This window comes from Acanthopagrus latus, chromosome 14, assembly GCF_904848185.1.
Source record: "Acanthopagrus latus isolate v.2019 chromosome 14, fAcaLat1.1, whole genome shotgun sequence".
Taxonomy (NCBI): Eukaryota; Metazoa; Chordata; class Actinopteri; order Spariformes; family Sparidae; genus Acanthopagrus; species Acanthopagrus latus.
Genome location: NC_051052.1, coordinates 14930147 through 14950028, shown reverse-complemented (window position 1 = coordinate 14950028; position 19882 = coordinate 14930147). Strand labels below are relative to the sequence as shown.

Here is a 19882-nt window from a genome sequence, read left to right as displayed (position 1 = left end):
AAAGGAGGCCAGAATAAACAACAAAAATCTTCTTCACAAACATTCATCCACTGCAAACTAACACTAAATTTCCTGACCTATTTCTTCTTAGCAAGTCACTACAGAGTTTCCAGGCAAGTTTTTCTTGTTACGCTTTACCTCACAGTGTCCCTTGTGTCCCAAAGAAAAAGAATGGTAGCGAACTTCTTGCTGCGCTGCACCGACTTCAGTGGTACTTCCTGCCACACAGCAATAGAGTGGGCGTATGGTTGCTTTTATTTCATTTTTAAAAACTGTTTTGTGAGTTGCCCTTGTGTGAGAGATCTTCATGGATCAGCAAAAACATTAAAACTACCTACCTTACATAGTGTAGCTTCCAACTGGCACGAGGCACGGACACAAGACCTCAAAAAGTGGGTGTCCCATGTTGTCTCCCACCTGGACCTGTTCCAGTTCGTCCTACGGGTGCTTCATTGGATTTTGGGGGGCAAGTGCCTTCGTCAAGTACCTTAGACCATCTTGAGCAGTTCTTGTGGTTTGGTGAAGTGAAGTGTGTTATCCTACTTGTGAATGCCGCTACCATCAAGGAACGTTGCTCTGACGGGGTGTCCTTGGTCTGAAAAAATGTCTAGGATGCCGTGTTTCAGGACATTGCATTGTAACGTTGTGTGGTTTTAATGTTGTAGCTGACTGATGTGTATACAAAGCCGTTGAAAGGACTACGATTCCTTCATGCCTGTATGCTTTGCGTCTTTTGTTTCTATTCAAAGAACACAATAAGTTCTTCCGATTTTTCTGAATGAGTCCATCTGTGGTACAGAAAGTAATTGATTTCCATTTATGCTGTATGAAACAGAAGTCAACTTGAATACCCTCGAAACTCACTTAAGAAGATTGAATTCCTCCAAGTTAATGTTTTGTCTTTATTTGTTGTTATTGCAGGAGCTCTGCATGGCAAACGGTTAGAAGCACAACTGATTTAAAATGTCTTCATCATTCATGGCCTGTACATGCTGTTGGAAGTCGAAATGCAAATAGAAAGAATAGGGGAACATTAACACAGTGCAAAGGGCAACATCTCAGTCGGTAGGTCCGCTTATTAAACTCTCAGACACTCAACGTCTTCTGGAGCCGACAAATACTGACTTCATAAGATTCGCTTGGAAACCAATAATTCACGTGGAGGTCTTAATGTATGTGGTATATCACAAAACCCGCCTCAGGGAAAGGATTCTGTAGATCTGTTCCTATGTGAAGGATTGGTAGGGCCATTAAAAGAACCAGCGAACATGATACATCGGAACAAAATACACCCACTCTGTGACTGAGCAGGTGGGGTGCAAGAGCAGAAATACATTTTATCCCTGACACCAAAATTGCGGTGCACACCCCAAATGCCAAAATGGATCCAGAAATGTCCCCATCATGCACAACACGTTGTCACAAAAGACAATATTTCAGCCATTACAGGCTCGCCTTTCTCTCTCTCCTGAAGAGAGGCTTTGGAAGATCTGGTGATAGAGTTTTACTTTCCCTCCCGCCTCCATTCATCTTCCTTTTATACCTTCTACTTTTTTCTTCACATTTTCTCTGTGAACTCTCTACTCTCTTGCCCTCTGTTCCACTCAGATGTTCGATCCAATTTCCGCATCGCTCAGTCTCTCTTCTTTTCTTTTTTTTTTTCTTCACTGTCTCACATTGAGAGGTGGAGAGAATTTAAAAGTCCACCTTGTCTTTGTCCGTTCTTCGTTCAGTTCTTTTTCCCATCTCAGACTTTGGGTTGCATCAAACACGATGACATTTTGGGGGAAATGCCACGGCGTCTTTGTCTCTGATCTGTCTGACCTCCCCAAGCCTCCTCGGGTCTTAGCAGACGAGGACACTTCACATGTCGTCTTAACAACTCTCTTAATTGCTTGTACAAAAACACCTTTTTGCCCATTTTTGTGAACCTGGGTAATGCGGAAAGTATGACTTTTCATGGGTCAAAGAGTATAATATTTCTCTTGTAGCCCTAATATGAAAATAATGATCTTTTTAGCGATTCTGGCTGGCGATCAGACCCTCCTGATGAATGCAGAGCATAATCACAAGGTGAGAAGCTCAGACCAAAGTGCAACTGGAAGCTTTACACCCTAATGGCTGTCATTTGTCCCTGCCACATTGGGTGGCAATTGGATAACTCCATTGGGCCGATGAAGAAGGGGCCATTTTTGGTGTATTCAAAGCAATACCTCTGCCAGTCATAAATCACCAGCGGGAAAGCAGAGAAAATGAGCACAGCTTAAGAATGTACAAATAACAGCAGAAAAAAACCCCCTCTCTATTAAGATTGGATTAAGATTGAATCCCTTTCAAAACACCTCGTTTTGTGGTGTGTGCGAGTGTGTTTTGTTCCTACGGTATGTGCGTCTCTTGTTGGTGTTTAACCTGTGATGTGGCTTCAGGGATGTCTCTGTGTTTGGTCAGATGGTTGGTCAGTCAGAGGATGAACCCCACAGACTTTGGTGATGGTTGGACATTTTCTCACTTGTCCTATAAAACCTCAACATCTACCAAACGGATGCCATTAATTTTAGAGACACTGATCATTTTGGGGGTGATGAATCTCAGCAACTAAAGTGATGCCTTGACTTAGAGGAAACTCTAACCCTAGAACCTGAACAGTACTTGCTTTTTGGCCACTATCGGTCTACTGATATATTGGTTGGGCTCCGTCTACCTACATACCACCATGAGGTTAACAACTTCTTTATTAAACTATTAAATTACAGGCAATGTCCCTAGTGCACAGAGGATGCTTCCAAATTAGCTTTTTTTTTTTTAGATTACCATCTTCAGGTTAAAATCCCTGTTTTTTCCAAATCCTCAGGTTCATCAGCACCAACCTCCCCACCTAACCACATTCCCATCAGCCTCAGCTGCGCTTCTTGTTTAGCGCCAATTTGCACATCTTAGCTATGTTTCACATTGTCAGATTTTAGCATGCAAGCTGTAGCATTATCTAAAAAAAACCAAGGCTGTGCTCAAAACCCCCTCACAGAGCAGTCAGCAAAGCTGTCCTGTTTTTCTTCACTTGCAGATAATGGCGTCCACATACAATACATTTTCTTGGCATTGAAGGTCAGAAACATACGTGAAGGGATGAACATTCAGTATACACACACACACACACACACACACACACACACACTCATACACACTGTAGCCCCATCAGATCAATATTCACATGTACTTTATGGTCAGCTCATGGTCTGGAAAACAGCGTATACTGGGAGTGTGATAAATGCAGGCAGATAATCATGGGCTCCTTGACTGGGGTGGAAGTCTTACATTTTATGTCAATGACATGCCAAGTGGAGCTGTCTGCCGTAAACGCTGTCAATCAATATTGCTGGCAGCTTCTGTTACGGCCGCTGTTGAATAACAGTCAGCTGACCCCACCTATCTGCTTGACCTTCACCGGTTTTGACACCCACACACCAGACTGGGGAGCGCAAACAATTTATACACACACACACACGCGCATTTGCCGCTTGCACCGAGGTGTTGCACACAAGCACACCCAAATGTGCACTGTATGTGAATGTGGAACCACTGTGTTGAGAATGATGGGTTGTCTGCTTCAGGGAGTAATGAATTTATATCCTCCGTCAGCATCACTGAAGGACAGCCGCAGTGGCTCTGCCATAACGGAGTGGACACACACAACGCACACACACACACCAACACCACCACTACCACCACTACTCACTTATCCTTGCTCTGAGAGCGGCATCTATGCAGAGATTTTATGTCCCTGTCTTTTATAAATACACATGAGGAACATTACCAAAGCCGGTTATGTTGTCAGAATGCTAAGCTGTGAGGGATGAAATGTGCCACGAAAAGTGTGTGAGAGATAAATAAATGTAGAAGGAAGAGACGGTGAAATCATCATGAAGTCCTTTGCAAATAAATTATATTTCTTGTGGGAGAAATATGAAACAGCTTGAGACACAGTCGGTATTTGATGTTTGACAAGCTCGTATCGGCAGTTCTTCGGTTGGTTCGACATATCTACGTGTGTTTAGCTTGTTTTCTTTTTACCAGCATGTGAACTTGTAGCCTTAAAAAATGAAGGAACACATTATTTCTAGCAGCAATATGCGGTCAGACTCTTGCAGCAGCAAAACAGTCAATCATTTTGAGAGTGCAAAATTGTATTGATTCAAAACTCAGAAATCTTTAGCGGGGGATAGTTCAACACCGACCTGTAAGTATACTCACAGCATGGCGGACATTAGGCAATATTTCACTTTTACAGCCGGGCGAAGGAGCCCGCAGATGGACCGCCCTTCAACCATCATCAAACGAGCTGCTACATGATAGTATGATGGCAATGATTTCACAGGCTTTCTGGATGTATGTTTTCCTCGCAGCGGTGTGAAAGTCTTGCGTCGGACACCTCCGGCATACCAAACGTTGTAGATTTCACTGCATCTCTTGCTTTAAATGTTTCTTTCCCCCAGATGGTGAGTAAAAAAAACAAACAAAAAACAGCCACAATGTCAGAGGGGGTCACACTTCAGGGGCTAGATAATGCATCACAAAGTCATTAGGGAGGTTGAAGTGTCATATTATGCAACCATCCTCATTAAAATGGTGTTGTGAGCACCTTTTGTGCAGTTTTTACTTTTAGACTCAAAGTTGGAACAGAGGCAAATCCAATAAACTCTCACTTAGCAACAGTTGTTGCCACAATGATGTAAGTCGTTACTGCAGAGAGAAACATCACATACTGTTCTTCAGTTACCTTTGCTAAGGGGGCGACCGTTATGTCATCATTACCTGAGTCATGTTTTATTATACCTCAGTGTTTTCAAAGCAGACTGCATAAAAGGGGAACAAAAAGGTAAAGTGAGATGCCAGCTGACTAACGCTGGCATTTTTTCAGAAGTTATAGTCACCGTCTCTGTGATCGTGCAGTGATTTTGAAGCAGTGTATTTGTTATGTGTTTTCTCATGTCTTAGTATATCTCAGCAACTCTCCAAAAACTCTTGGTGCCAAAGCACTGTGAATGTAACACCTCTGTAGAGGTGTGAGCATCAGTGCAGATCTTACTGGGTCAGAGTAAGATGAAGTTGGAACACAGCATGAATAAAATATTTAAATCCCGCCTCGCAAAAGTTTGCATTTTCAGGGAGAAAACGCCCTCGGACTGATGCAGTTGCAGCCCAGAACCTCAAGTTAACCACAACACAACATCTGAAGGTTCCATCTGTGAGATTTGATGTTAGTAAAGTGTAGCAGAGCAAAGTTAGGGAATTGAGTAGAGACATATTTGGGCAGAATCTCCAAATGTGACATTTTAGCACATTTTGGCACCATCTGTGCCATTTTAGATTGCTCATCGCAGCCAGTCAAACTTTCTTACATTTCACTTCAGGTTTTCATTCCATCTAAATACAACCATGTTTGGCCTTGAATCTGAGGTGTCAGCTTTTATATGGCGTATCGTTTGTTCTGTTTGCATGAAATACTATTATTGTGAGCGCCAACTTCGTGGACGCGAACCGTTTTTGTTGCGTCACTTTTTTGGTGTTGGAATTGCATTTCATTGAGGTACAAATTCTTATTACCTGAGCCTCTTTCCATTATGTGGATATGCAGCATGACCATGTTGTGACAATGCCGTATCATGGCTCTAGAGGTTGATTTGTCTCCAAGTAATGCTGTTATTTCTTAGTGTTCATCTTTCTGACGTGCAGTCAGTTTTCTTCAAATTGATTTATCTTACCAACTCTGTTTGCTTTAGCTTTTGTTTGATCATAATCTCAGTAAGATTGCACCTGATGAGCTCTGCGCCGCTGACACGCATTCGCTGTGACTTACAGATGGAAGGGAAAAAAAAAAAAAAAAAAGAAAGCGTGCTCTTGTTGGAAATTTCTGTTTTTACGAGGTCGTTCTGTATCCCTCAGAAGTGTTGGTAATTTTCCACTGCAGCGTTGCGAGGACGGCACATCAACATAAATGCAGCGTTGTGACACCACGCCTCTGCAGGAGCCTAGGTAGCGTGCGAAACCCTGAGACGGCTACTCTGAGCAGGGAATTACATGCTTGGTCACACACTGCACATGCTGCACACACACACACACGAGCCCACCGAGGAGTCCGCTAGCGTGTTTTGAATATGCATGCAGAGTACGTGGGACACCTACACCGCGTCCTGCCGCACCATGTCAGACAGCAACTTAGAACAAAAAGGTAATTCAATCGCAGGCCTGCCGATTTGAAAAGCCGCCTAGAGTCTTACTGAGAAAACAGCAGGTCCACGCGCCTGTAATCCAATTGTATTACTGACAAAAGATGCCTTGGCTTCACACGACTACATACACGCACGGACATTTGCATACACACACAGTGATATCGTGCAAATGAAACACACAATCTCCTGCACACAAAGCCACATTTTCTGGCCAAAACCATCTATTTTCTCAGCCTGTGGCGGAGAGGAAGGGGAGATAAGCGTACAGAAGAAGCGAAAGAAGGGAGGGGTAAGAGAGTGAGAAGGGGGTGGCAGCAGCCCAGCGAGGAAGTGAAAGTTGTTCTGTTGGTATTACAAAGTATTAGGACTCAAATTAGAAGACGAAGGAGAGGGATTTCGCCACATATGTGTGTACAGTTTTGCTCCGTGCACCAGTATTCCTTCAGCTGTGCATGTTTTTTTATGGAGATTTGGGATTTGAGGCCTTGGTACATTTCAAACCATTGAAATCTGGGGGGGGGGACCTTTGACATGGAAAAGTGTTGCCATATTGCGGCGCATACTGTCGACAGTTGTTACTTCTCCTTTTCCAGTCGATTTGTGCTTGATGTAAGTCTTTGAGCATGCAGTACTACCCTACCCCTCCTGCCTCTTAAAGTTCACTGTATGTTTGTGAAGTTCAGAGACTTGATGTGCAAGCATCAGATTGCTGGAGACCTCCAGTGGCTCCAGAGCAGATGCACTGAGACACATTTCGTATCGGAGGTCAAGGGAACCCGACTTGAAAGATCGATTTCTGACTTGCAATGTGTGAGCTGATTTTCACCGCTCTCTGCAGCCAAATGTTTTCTCTTTGTGATTCTCTCTTTTTTCCCTCCTTCAACCACCTTGCTGAGAGTCAAACTTTATCCAGCCACCTCATCTATAGCATCTACAGGTACCGAACCTCCAATGGGAAAACTGATTCTGTTCCCCCTCCTACTGTTTCTCAGTGGTATGCCTGCGGTCGCCACTGTCACAAAGACAGCATTAGCAACATGGCTACTGCAACGCAAAAAAACTCGTGAGAGTCCTAAAAATGTGAAACATCCAGTTCTATTCAAAAGTAAGCAGATCTTAATCCTTGTCTAGAGTCACAACAGTAAGGGGAAACACATTGTGACGCAACATCAAGGCGATATCCACTGTGTGAGAGCCAATTATACCTCAGTTTCTGTCACTCTCCCTCTTCTCTTTCTTTGCCTCCTCCATCAGCAGGAGTTCTTCCAGTTGTCTGGCTGTAATTCAGCCCAGTGGCAGAGCAAGAGTGGGTTAAAGCAAGCATGTTGCCAGTTTAATGTGCAGACAGATTTCAGTTTGTCAGATTTTTTTCCTAACATGCTCTTATTTTCTCTACTGCCAATTAATTTTCCCAGAATACTTCTCACTCTTTCTTTCTGATTTCTGATTCCATCAAAACATGTTAGAGTGCGTCTTTTATCTTTGTCTTTGCGCAGCCAAGTCAGTACGAACTAAGGAACAGTTCAAACACATCGAATCTTACCTTATATCTATCACTCGTTTGCTTAGAAGTCTCAAAGGAAGAAAAAAATCAATTCGTGCGCATGAAGTGAAGCGCTCACTTTGTCGAAAGGACAAACAGACTCTTCGAAAATATACATGATTGGACAAACTACAGCACAAAGGACATTCTGATATTGACTTTCTGTGCTTTAGATGCCTTCAGCCCCGAGATATATCCTTGAACTTCTGCTTCTTGTCTCTTTTCTGAATTGTGTAGATTCAGTAATGGAAATGGAACAGTATGTAATAGCTTTATCTGTTGCCGACTCCTCAATGCACCACTGCATTCAAGAGCGGAGGATCTTTCTCTTCTTTCCGTTCGCGGTCACAAAGTCACACTCAAGAAATGCACAGATTTTCGACCAATTCACATGGAAGGAAAAACAAACCAGCCCTACATACTGGAGCAGAACAAACCCCCACAACATGAGACACATAATCAAACACACACCTGCCCCTGAGGGGATGCACTGGGGGCTGATGGTCAGCATGGATGGCAGCTGTAATTACACCGGAGCTTTGTGTGAGAAGTGTGTCTCGGAGATGAGATCAAGCCTCTGCCCTTATCTACCAGGCTGCTTCCTCAACCAAGGAACACCATTGTCCCAGGGAGAAAGACACTGTGTGTGTGTGTATATATACGTACTCACGTGCGTGTGATCTGATACCGAGATAACACAAAAAGGGCTCCGATACAGAGAAAAGGCTTGAGATACATACACCTGGAGCCTAAGATAAAGGAAATTGAAGGAGAGCAAGTGTGTGCAGAAGACTGGGGGAGACGTGGAAGGATAGACTGTCCATTTGCAAAAGGGATTGCACAGGTAATTTTGCAGTTTCCCCTGGCGCTTGCACCGAGAGCCGCACACACGCTCAAGCACAATGTCTGGCATTTGTGCAAACAGATTTCATTTCACAGAGCTTGTTTGCCCAACCAAATCCAGCTTAGAGGACCCTGCTTGGATTCTTTGTGTGAATATAGACAGATTTACAGCGTGCTGGTTCCTTATATTTACCTGCGGTTATGAACAACGCGCAGGGCTTAGAAAGGCCTGTCCAACCTGAAAAACGTAATAAGTGACCGGCTAATTTCTGCTGCTGTCTGTCTGCAAGGTGCGAGTGGAGAAGCTTGTGAGGTTCCCTGTGGCGTTTGGAGTGCGTCCGCTGACAGCGCACGGGGCCAGAGGTTGAGCCAAGGTGACATCAGAACTATAATGAGGTGTCATCTTCTCCAGGCACAGTGCGGCGCAGACACACTCAGACAGATAAAATATTCCTGCCTGTTTCTCGGTTTCACGACAGCGGCAAGTGGTGGTAGCCGGCACCGGGACAGACGAATGTTCATCTTGACAGAAGTTTGCAAATGTTGCATATTTGAGTATCCTGCACTCAACGTCTCATCAATAATAAAGCCAAACACTGTGAGAAGTTTAAGTAAAGAGCTGGGACAGACCGCTGAATCATTTAATGGCCGGTTCGAAGCAGTGACACGGTTAACTGAAGGACACTGAGTATATCGGGGTAGTTGGGCTGCTGTGGATGTACAGTAGCTGTAACTGTAACATGAACTCAAGTACTGCGGTTGTTCGGAGGTTGAACTGTTGAAATGGAAATGTTGTATGACTGGTAGAGTCTTGTTTGTTTTGATGCTGATGTTTCCTGTGGGAGTGCGGCCCACAGGCCAACGGCGGCCCTCAGGAATTATGTATGAAGGGATTGCAATGTTCTCAGCTGACTTGCCGATTGCAGATTTAGATTCAGAAATCAATGTATGGATTAGAACATGTTAGGAATTCAGATGAGCGGCGATGCTCCTTTCCTAATGATGCTGTCAGGTCCTTATTTTAGCTGACAGTCATTGTCCTGCAAAAAAAGGGTGACGTCAGCAAAGAATCAGTTATACCTGACGCCAACCAATTCTCCTCCCAGGCCATTCCATTGATCAAAGCCACCGAGAAAAGATGCCGTATGGCAAATGGATCAACCCTTTCTTGTTGGATGATCTTCCTTAACTGCAACCCTCTGAATCTGGTGGTCAAGGAATTTATAGTTAAATGCCATTATGAGACCGATCACAAATCCTACATCCAGGTCACAGGTTTTTCCTTCTTTTCTCACACTGGCTCCCTGAATCGTCACTCAGTCATCAAAACTTTGAGAACCCTCCCCTGTTAAAGATCATTCATGTGGTAAATGACAAAGTGTGGAAACTCATGTCCGTTTCATCCCTTCAGAGCCAGCTCTGTTATCTACTGTACATATTTTACTCTGGCTACCATCCTGATAATATGACACTACATTTTGCCATTTGTGAAAAATGTTCTGCATGGTAGTTTTCTCAAGTTTTAAACAGAGTTAATCTTATCCACAGGTTTCCACTAGAGATAGCCTCACCAAACTTATTCCCCTACATGCTTCTCCCTGGATCAAGTTTTTGATGAGTTGGCCCTGGCGAGGTGCTGTGCAATCAAATGCATCACTGCGTAAGCCAGCGTAAAATGTCCTAGGAGAGAGGGAGGGGAAGCAGGGAGAGGCAGGAGGAGAGAGAGAGGTGGGCTGTGTGTGGGTCGATCACACCACAGTGTTTGGAGAGGCCAGAGTGACCAGCCATGAAATGGCTGCTGTCTCCCCGGAGTAGGTGCCACCATTACCCATAGTTCCCCTCACCCCAGCTCACAGATATGCATACAAAACATGATGACAATCAATGTGTCATGGTGAATAGCCTCAGTATGTGTGTGTGTGTGTGTGTGTGTGTGTGTGTGTGTGTCCTAACTTGAGAGTCCGTGTGATCCTGCCTCAGGATGCAGAGCCCCGCTGGCTTTAATTGTAGCAGGATGAGGTCTAATCAAATCAGGATTAGTTTAACACCTGGGGTTTCAGGTGAATGCAATTAAGTGTAATTAACCGAGTCACCTCATAGTTGTTACATGGATGATGCTGCATACTGGTAGTTATCTCCGCGGTTGTGGGCGCAAATGTAATCGCCTCCAGATGGAAGGAAATTTGCACGTTCAATCAGTGGTGAGTGCACATACCGCTGTTTGCAATGTATGCCTGACCTCAACTAATGCACATATCTGTGTAAAGTCTTATTGTGCCGTCAGGGGTATCTGTGGAGATCTTATATCTTGATCTGACAATAAGCAGGCACTGTGGAGTGGGACTACGGTTTGAATCCCATGTTCTCCGCACTGATCAGCCTCGGTCTGTATTGTTGTTTGCGAGTGTATTTTGAGATTGGGGTTGTTGCATCTCAGATGGATCTGTCACAGAAACCTTCCAAACCATTGAATCTTCATCGGATATGTGGAGGCTGATATCATGACTTGGATGTACTGGTGCAGTTGAATTTCTATGCATTTCCTTCCCTTTGCACATTTTTTCTTTTACATTTTCTTTACAAATCATTCCACCAGTCATGGGTGGATCCATGTTTTTTTGTAAATCAGAGGCCATACATATAGGGTGTTGGTGACAATGTTTTATTATTTTATGTGGCAGTAATTCTTTCAAAACCCAGCCAATGAAGTGCATTGAAGCAACAGGGGTCGCTACAGGCGCCAGCCAAAATTCAGCTGTGGTGAATGCCCCTCTGTCCCAGCCCCTGGATCTGTCCATGCCACCAATTATACACCAAAGCATCAGAAGTACTTAGTTTCCAGTCTACAAACAGAGTTATCTACAGGGCAGGGACGGCCTTACAAAAACTTGCCATTGGTTTCATCAGATATTTAGGATCCAGTATTTTTGGCCCATTGCAGGGACTAGAATTTGACACGAGGACTGCATGACTCTGTTAGTCTGTCAGTCTCTGATTGGGTCAGCACTTTGGTAACCGAACCCACCGGATGGTAATTGGTTTGTTGCACAGAACCACCTGAAAAGGAGCTCCTAGAAAACAGTTTTGAAAAAATGGCAGACGCTTTCAAGAAATATTCGGCAGGTGATTTGATGAGCCATCTTAGTATCGCGGTCTAACGAGGAGTAACTTTGACCAATCAGGTCAACAGTACGAAGCCCAAACGCTTATCTAAGCAGTCAAGAGAAAAATCTAAAAACATGTCTGAGAAAAAAGCATTCTGTACTATTATTTGATCCTCTTTCAACAGAATATTCTGTCCAGTTCTGATGTAGCAGATGCCACAGCAGCATCTATGATGGCCTTTTGAGGAGTTGCTCCTCTCAAGAGTCGTCACACTTACACCCAGTCACTGATACCTGTTCAACACCTGTGTGCTCAGCCACAAGCACACAGCTTGAAGCGTAGCAGGATGTGTTTGCAGGATCAAACGATTGGATGGATTGCTGTGAGATTTTGTGCCCCAGAGGATGAAACCTAATTATTTTGGGACCATAGGGATACATTAATGTTACATTAAGGATGACTCGTTATGACTTTGTTATCTTTTAACTTCCAAGCTGAAATTTTGACTTGTGCAACACCTGACATTTCCACCAGCCTCAGCTGTAAAATGCAATAAGTGCCAATTAGCAAATGTAAGCATGTTACGAGCTTAACATCAATATGTTAGCATTTTCAGTTAGTATGCTGACAGTGGTGCTGAGGTTCAGCCTCACAGAGCTTCAACATGACTGTAGCCTTCTTGTGAATTTCCAAAATTTAATGGAATTGTAATTCTGACTTCCTGCTGTAACCCTATAACACTACTTTTGCTGTTTTATCTCCGTAGCCTAACTACATAGCCTGTGGTACCAGTTAAAAAAAAATATTTAAAAAAGTACAGATGAAAACCTTTTTCTTCTACGTATCTCTGTCTTTTGTTTGCATGAACAGAAGCTTCGGGCGGCACATAATAATGTGTTTTACCACACGTTAACATTTCTTTTAGAATGCCCTTGGTGGGAGGCCGGGCCTCATGTGTAGATAATCTTCCCCTGGTACGCGCACTATGCTATGAATAAGTCATCTCTCGCCAGGACACAACCCTCAAGTTCAAATGATTGAGTTTTCATCCGCCTGCTGTAGCACAGGAACGACTTCTTGGAGCAATTCTGATGCATATTATAGCAGCGAGCTTTAATGGAATGAAGGAGAGGCGGTGGAGGAGAAGCCATGGTGGTAGGAGTATTTTTAATACCACAGAAGCCCCCCTTCCCACCCCCACCCACAATCATACACTCGCTATCAATAATCTTCCCCCGGTGGAGGTGTATTAGAAGATATTCACCCTGATGGGAACATTTGCGTTCCCTTCTGTTCGCTCCTCTTTCAAATGCAGTCATTTTGCCTCGCTCTCGCGCTTTTTTTCTCTCACTGTCTGAGGTCATCGTAATGAACATTTCATTTTTTCAATCATTTCATATTATTTATTGTAAAGAGGCTCTCAGGGGCAAAGTGGTGCCACATGAAGGGGGGATTCTGCCCTTTATTCTCCCGTTTGTTGTCGATGTATTTGTTCTGGCCGCCGTCAGTGTCTTCAGGACCGTCGGCTCATAGTTATTCACGTCATCGTGTTGTGCAAATTACAAGCCCGGCCGAATCCCCGAGCGAATCACCACCAAACTTTTCATTAAAATAAGCCCACAGAAAAGAATGAAGACCACAAAAGAAAAGGGGGAGATAGCGCGAGGGGAGGGGGGGCAGTGAAATAGTCTTTCCATCAGCAGGAGTTCTCATAAATATTGTAATTGTGTGGTTATAGAAAAGGAGCGGTTGTGAGCTGCCGCGCTGTGATTGACTTTGAGTGAATGCTGTCTCACCTTTTTGAACGAATTGAACATGAACACTGGTGACAAAGGGAAGAAGAAAAAATAAAGGCCTTTGTGAATATGACATGGAAGTCATCAGATTTCAGAAACAAAACACACATCTTCTTTTCTCTGTCTCTTCCAGAGCTCCCAGCATCATTACTTGCTGATCTCTGCTCTTTTTTTTTTTTTTCTCCCACCCAGTCTAAACAACATGAACGGTGTGAACCCCATGAGAGGGCTGTTCATGTAGTGGGACGCAGTAATGCAGCACTCCTGAGGCAAATTAATCAGACCAAGCCAGCTGGGTTCCCAAGGAGAAGCCAGAGAGTCCGGTTGTTCTTCCCCGGCCATCTCGACTCCTAATGTGGCTTAATTTGTACGGAGGGCCTCTCCAGTGTCAGGGAGCCTCGGGCGCCGGCAATTTCTGGAATGAAGCCCCAATCACCCAATTTCTTTTCTCTCCTGCAGGGCTCTGATTTCACACCACTCTGGCTTGTTATTGGCCCACTGACGTGCCAAGCCCCGGTGAGTTTCAGCCACAGAACAAGAGACAGAGAAAGAAAAGAAAAACTTTTTTTTTTTTCCAAAACAGACATTGCTCTACTGTGTCACACTGTCAAGCAGTTGTTTTTGTACATTTCCTCAATAGTGCCCAGAGAGTTTAAGAGTTTAATGGTTGTCTTGGGGGCACACAAAAAAGACATTAAAAATTTAAACACTACAGCTCACTGTGGGCAGTGTTCAGCAGCTATGTGACATCCACATGTGTTTCATTTTACAGTGCAACTTGCTCTATGCAGCTGCAGTAGCTGCTCATTTCTCTACTCTGTGTGTGTGTGTGTGTGTGTGTGTGTGTGTGTGTGTGTGTGTGTGTGTGTGTGTGCTACTGTGTGAGTGTGTGTTAATGCAGCACTGATTAATGAAACCCATTAATAAACCAATTAAGATAAAAAATGCTCATTTAACCAGTTTCTGGCAAACATGTAAACCAGTAACACTCCCTATAAAGCACCTTCGGATGGGTGATCTGAATAAATGAGTGGAGAAACATTACAAATGGTCGCTCTGTATGCTACAGGGCACGGTAAACCAAGAATGACTCATATACATGTCACCTATTATACATTTGGCTGCATTTCCTTCACATATACAATACTGTTTATTAAATACGTGCAGATCTAAAGGACTAATAGGTGCAAATAGGCAGCCACGCAACAAGATGCAGTGTTTCCCACACATAGACTTTACTCGGGCAGTCCGCCCAGGTACAGTAACGGCCGCCCAGCACATATTGTGACCCATTTTAGCATTTTACACTTTCAATTATGCCATTTTGAGCAAACTTGTAAGTGCACCTAGTTGGTGAGATGTCGTTGTTGCCAATGCACGTCTGGCTAATGATTAAAGACTAGCTCCCTCCACTTAAAGCAAACTCTTAAAGCAACTCTAATTCCAGTTTTTATGTTGGAGAGTCTTTCTTAGGTCTTCCCTCCAGAGGAGTTCCAGAGACATCTAGAGTCGGTTCCATCTGCACATGGAGGCCCATCACCCAATTTAAAATCTTTTTGAGTTTTATTTCCCTTTAATTTGTCACCTTCATAGTGAGAAATAACAACTCAGATCATGTTCAAAGTGCACAAAGAAGAGATGAAACAAAACCTAATAGAAAGTACTGTTGAGCTTCAACACTGCTTCTCAGTTGACAGCTTGGCAACTTTCACAGCAGTAACACTACCAAAAAGAACAGCCATAACAGGAAAGTAAGTGGTGACATTAAATATAATAACAGTAATCACAGATTTGGTTGAGAAGGATACTCCAGTCGAAGAGGGCAAAGAGGAAGTGGCTGGAGCCCACAATTAAAGGGAGAAATTGAACATTTGATAAAAATATTGCTTTTTTAATTGTCGTCCCTTTGGATTAGACACACAAAAGCTTAGCCAAACATAAAACAAATTAAAAGATTCAGAGGATGCCCCCAGAGCATGTCATGACAACCTTATTTCTAAAATAATTGGATTACAAGAGCACATGAGAGGGGCAAACAAATAAATATAACTGATGCACATGGCTGCTCATCGTCGTGGTGGGTCTTAGAAGTCTTCGCTAACACAGACTGCAAATTGCTTGAGAAACTTCTCATACAAAATTGATTACATTTCTTTCTGACTAATGCAGAGTCTGATTGCTTATGCTCTTTGATATATTTTCATCCATATTTAAATCTCTCCATTCCTAAATTATGCTCTGATATCATGACAGGGACCGATTAAGAAAAAAAAACCCTTCAGATTTCAACCAAGTTGCTTCATCTGCGACCTACTCTCCTTAAAGAGCAACACAAACCGTCAATTTGCGGGATCTTAGCCAGTTTAGCATCAAGTGAATTTGACTCCGGGACCATGAATATTGCCGGCGCGTGTTAGGGAACCGCGTGAAATGCTGTTTCGTCGTGGCACGCGCTTATTAATTCAAACATCCGTGTCAGTGTCTCTGAGGTCTTGAGGTCCGGACTCAACAAAACATGCAGGCGAGGACACGAGTTGGTACAAATAAGATGCAAATCCACTCACACACTTTTAATCATAAAAAAAAAACATTTAGACCGACACTCAGAAGTTCATACATGTATGTGCAATATCAAATAAATGCACACATATGCACAAACATTAGCATATCTACGCGAGCAGAAAGTGTTTTGATGTTTACATGCCCTCCCTGTTGCATCTGCGGATCCACCATTCTTAATTATCTTAATATCCACCACTGCGAGGCTCGGAGAAAAGCTTCATGTCTGTGCTTAGCGTCTGCACCCTGCATGACAATTAACGTCTTACATAACCACGAGCCGGCCACACGCCCACATGTGTGCGCCGCGCAACATGCACCCGCACACTTCCACATGCAGAAATGCAAAATGGGAGATAGAAAAACACAAACATTCAAACTACAAACCCACTTCACGCCTCCTCCTGTCCCGTGGGGACATTTCAGTGGAATTACCTCATACTCCTGCTCCTCAAACCTCCATTCCATTCCTTTAATCGCTTTTCCTGCAAATATGTGTCCCATCTCGGTGAATTACCATCAGCGACCCCCCCCAACATCACAAAATATGAATGTATTTGTTGACTTGTAAACACCTTCACTTAGTCCTGCCTCCCTGTCCTGGGTGCCTGCCGCAGTGATGGCCGAGGTGATGAGATGCTCGACTTTTCTAAACACAAACGGCGCAGCCCATTACAAACACCAATAAAAACAGAGAGCGGTGAATCCGGCGACCGGTCTCACCCTTGCCCCAGGCCAGCCATCAGCATATTAGCACAAGTGCATGTGCGTATAAATATATGTACCATGTAAATGTATGGGTGCATGTTAGGAATGTGTATTTTTCCCAGCCCTGTCAGCGTTTGCTCGCAATCCTGTCCATGATTGCCATAAAGGCGCGGTTGCTTCTTCTGAGAGGATTCCGATAGGTTTACTTAGATGAGGGGAGCTTGATGGGGTGAGACGGGGAGGGAAAGGGGGGCTGCTGATGGACACAAAGGCAGCTAGAGGTAATGAAAATGGGGAAAATGGAGGCAAGGACAGGACGAACTTGTGGAGAGACAGTCAGAGAGAGGATTCGAGTGGGGAAAAAAAAAAAAAAAAATGGAGATCTGCTCTGTTCCCTTGGTGATCTGAGTCATCTCCACTGGCTGGGTACGCCGCTATGTTAGTGATGATTAGTCTCGCTGTGAGACTCCGAGGTGTGTGTGTGTGTGTTTGATATAGCAGGAAACCAATATTAGATGTATAATCACCTCCAAAATTACCGCAGGAACCGTCGCACACATCCACAAGCTTCTTTCCCCGATCGAGGACGCGTGGTCGCGCACGCCCGTTGGCGGCGCATCCTCTGATAATACCCTATCAGGCGACTGTCTTACCTTTTAACCAGGAGATCTGCAGTCAAAAAGCCCCGTTGCTATTTCGGGTCTCGCCAATAAGTTTTTCTGAAAATTGGATCCAGGGCTAAAGAATTGAATGTGACGAGCACCACAGCTGAAGCAATCCGCGGGGCCTTGAATGAACGTATTTACGGGAAAATGACAGATCAAATCCAATTGCCTCTTCTCTGACTTTAGACAGTCCCTTATTCACGTCAAAGAGGTAGGAGTTTAATGAGGTTTTTGACTGCCGGATGATTTTTCACAGATGAATGAGCTACAGAATGTAGAGGCACTGCGGTATGCGAGGCTCAAGAGCGCGGAGCTCAGTGAATCAGCATGTATACATGAACACAGCTCGCTCAGCCTCAATCGGAACGACTCTCTTCCAGTCTACAGAGCAGGAGTTAGCGCGCCGGAATATGAGGTCAGCGTGCATTTCAGCTTCTGACTCTCAACAATCACCGTCCGGATAAACAATGCGACGGGTCTTTCCCTCGCTCAGTCTCCGTCCCTCCAGCAGCTTACTGTCAACCGCCTCTCCCAAATGGGATTGTCTTAGTCTGGGAAAAAAAAAAAGTTGCGTGATAAAGCCAGACACAGAGAACAACAACAAAAAGGATAAAAGAAGCAAAGTGAAAATAACTTTGCCGGTTTGACGCCCACCCTCTGCTCCTCTCCTCTCTTTTCTCTTCTCTGAACATAAAGTAGGTCTAATAGGAAAATCAGCTCAGCCCCCTTCATCCATTTGGAATTCATTTTTTTTTGCAGACTGAATTATTATTTCTTTTTTTTTTGCCTACCGCTGCACTCTTTGACCAGGAGCAGAGGGAAATAAGAAAACTTTATCTCATATATCTACATCCCAGCTTGTATTTTTAAGCTGTTTTTTTCTCTTTTTAATATAAGGGCTCTAGAAAGTTTAATCTGCATCAGCTGCGAAGCAGAAACATTTTAATCTTTGTCATCTAATAGGTCTCGCCTTTTGAGCGCTTTTACATATATTGCGGAGCTGACAGTTGTGTTTTTTCTGGCCTGGTAAAAAAAAACAAAAAAAAACACAAAAAACATTTGAAATGCAAATCGATCTTTTTCAAATGAAGCAGGCCCCTTTCATATTTAGCGCACACATTATCTGATTGCTATTTGATTTCACATGCAGGGGCATATCTAAGTGAAATCAAATAATCTTTTTAAACCCAAACATGAGCCATTGGATTCTACGGCAGGGGGGCTGAGTGGACTACTAATGGGCAAGCAATTGAGATCTTAAGTGTCCTTTCACACTCTAATCAAATTGATAAGGTGGTCCCACTGCAAGGGCAATCTGGCTGTCCTCCGCTTTGAAAAATCCTTTAGCCTTTAGTTTTCCCCGTCTCTTCTTCTCTGTAAATCTCTCTCTCAGTGTGTCAGTTCCATTCAACTTCAGTCGGATTCGATTCAATTACGTTTTAATTCCGTTGAGGCTAGTAGCCTTTGATGCTAAAGCGATGACACACACTAGTAACGACACAATGCTGAGATATGACAGCTTAAGCCAACTATAAAAAAATGACTGAAGATGGCAATGAAATAGATAAGATACGATAATGAAGCAAATAAGTATAAATAGTGGAGAACTTCAGTGGTCTTGATGTGTTGGCGTTGAGAATCTGGGCTCATTTTCAGTCAGTTTGAATGAAAAGAAAGTATCCAATCTGTGGAGAAAGCAGATATTATACACCTAATTTGTGTCCTAGCAGCCAGTAATTCAGTGGTAATTCAGTAATCAATATCTATCTATTGAAAGTAGATAGGGCCGATGGGATAGAAGTGGCCTCTCGAGCTCAGGAGCCCACAGAGAATTTCCACCCAATCCTTAAGTTCCTCCTAATCTTTATGGACAGTTTTAGTGACTTTCAGCTCATTATTTTGATTTTCTGCCCACAACATTTGCTGTTTTTCGTTTTCTTAATCTAACAAACTAAACGACAGAACAGGTCAGTGACTCCCAAAATGACATGTACGCAACAACGGACAGCATTATTACTGTTTTGAAAGTTGCAGCTTTGCTTACTTCCTGGCGAGATTTAGATGTTTTGGGTTAACATAAGTACGGTTGTTGCATTTGTTAGATTACATGCGTCAGTTCAAAGAAGAACACAATAACTTTTGATTTTCAAACAGCGGTCACGTGGCGGGTTAAAGAAATTTCCATCCTTCTTTCATCTTTATACTCCCTCACCTGACTTCCTCCTTTGCTCTTGTCATAATCATTAAACCCACTAAAGGTCGCCGCCTGACAATAAATATAAAAAAAGGGATGCCATGTCTTGCTGGCATGGTCAAACAGGCTATACGACAATGTGTTTGGTGAGAGTAGGCTGAACAACTGACAGGAAAACTGTCAATTACTGAAAACCAAACAGTGAATAACAGACTTACTTGTCTTGATTGTGCACTGCCTGA

The 19882-nt window shown here is 43.6% G+C and overlaps 1 long non-coding RNA gene across 5 annotated transcripts in view; it reads left to right on the top strand.

The window, feature by feature from the left end:
* The window catches only part of LOC119032897, a 201555-nt gene that overhangs the window by 35965 nt on the left and 145708 nt on the right, over positions 1-19882 (top strand). For 4 of the 5 annotated variants that reach the window (XR_005079078.1, XR_005079074.1, XR_005079075.1 and 1 more), the window contains exon 3: positions 13974-14030. The exons of the other annotated variant lie outside the window; for it this stretch is intronic. This is a non-coding gene — a long non-coding RNA (uncharacterized LOC119032897). The remainder of the gene's footprint in view (positions 1-13973; positions 14031-19882) is intronic. 5 annotated transcript variants of the gene reach the window in all.